This window comes from Tympanuchus pallidicinctus, unplaced genomic scaffold (assembly GCF_026119805.1).
Source record: "Tympanuchus pallidicinctus isolate F22 unplaced genomic scaffold, pur_lepc_1.0 scaffold16, whole genome shotgun sequence".
NCBI classification, from domain to species: Eukaryota; Metazoa; Chordata; class Aves; order Galliformes; family Phasianidae; genus Tympanuchus; species Tympanuchus pallidicinctus.
In genome coordinates this window covers 987,473-989,131 of record NW_026294679.1, presented here as the reverse complement: position 1 = coordinate 989,131, position 1,659 = coordinate 987,473, and positions in this window count along the sequence as shown.

The following is a 1,659-nucleotide window of genomic DNA, read 5'->3' as shown; positions in this document are numbered from 1 at the left end:
ATGCTTTCTGAGTTCTCCTGATGGGTGTTCCAATACACTGAGCACCTTTCCAAAACTTGGATAGCTTTGTGATGCTGCTATCATCGCCATCAGCATTTCAGTACTGTAGTGTGCACTCTAAAATGAGATATTTCTGCATGTTTTTCTGCTCTACTTCTTACTGTATTTCTATATCAAGGATAATTTTATTGTTTCTGATCCATTATATTTAAATAGTACTGGGGAAAACATTGGACTCCCACAGTTGACTTTCCAAAACTGGGCCCACAAACTGCAATTTTTTATATCTTGACAGACTGTTTCAAACCAATGTATTTTATCAGGACGGACTTTAAAACGAATCTCTGCTGGTAAAATTTTTGTGTCCTCTTAATTGGTCTTAAAATCACACTTTGATTTTTGTTTTTTGACTGTCAGCATCATAAAAATGGTGGGGTTTTTTGCAAGTAATTACATATGGACTGCTGATGTGCATTCACTGTTGGATGTCTACTGAGGATGATGGTTTTATTACATGAAGCAAAGAGAGTGCCACAGGGCTGATGGAAGTTAGTCTGCACACAGGCAGCTTCTGCAGGGGGGGCTGGCCAGTCTCATTTCAGGCCCAGGAAAAATGCAACATTTCATTCATCTTTTTAGACTATTATTTTGCCAACAAGATTATTGCTTTGCAGGGAGGCAGAATTTCCTGTCCTGTTCCTTAATGTTTGAAGAGTTACTGCTAACAAGATACATTTGCAGGCTTTTGTTGCATGCTTTTTTTTCTGTTGACGGGGATAAACACGAGCTGTACGCAGGGATAATTCTGCTGTGTCTGTGGCCTCTCCAGCAGCTCTGCTCAGACCCATGGGGACGTGAGGAGCAGTCTTGCTGAAGGTATCTTCCTGTGCTGCAGTTTGTTTTGTGGCCCTGTTATCCTTTGTTGAAAGTGCTTTGGTAAATTAATATTCCATCTGCTAAAGCATTAAAGCCACCCAGGGAGTTAATTACGTTAAAGGTTACTTTCAAGACCTGTCAGCGATTCCCTCCATGGATGCTCCAGGGGGTGCTGTGGTCCCCACTCACCAGAGAGTTCCTACCCTGATTGAGGTGATGCTTTCAGTGCCTCTGCAAATGGATTTTTCTGGGAGTAGCTCTGCTGCCAGCCACTCCAAAAACCAGGAGCTCTGGAGATGAGATCTGAATAAGCAGTCTGAGAAGACATGAAGATTTTGGCTTTGCTGGGAGGCCAGAATTGCATTGCAGGAGCTGTGTTAGAATGCTGAGCAGCGGGGGTTTGGATGAAACAAAATAGATTCTTGATTTTCCCCTGAATAGGTATGGGTGGAATGATTTAAGAGAAAATCCACTCTTTCAGCTGTTTCTGCTGGAGAAGTTAGCAAGGGCTCCCCACAGTGAAGCATCTCTGGCTGTTTGTTTGTTGGGTACCAGCCAAAGACCACCATGCCTAACTCCAGGAAATTAATAAAGCCCATTGTTTCTTGCATAAGCTTTAGTTAGCCAGCGTTCAGCGTTGCTGACTGTAAGGACTCCAAGGGATTTGTTAAAGATTAAATATTTATACGAGTAGTAAGAATATTGAGTTATTCATTAAATGGGGTAAATGTACTGAAGGGACATAAAGCTTTTGTTTCAGGTTATAACATTGCGCTGGGAACA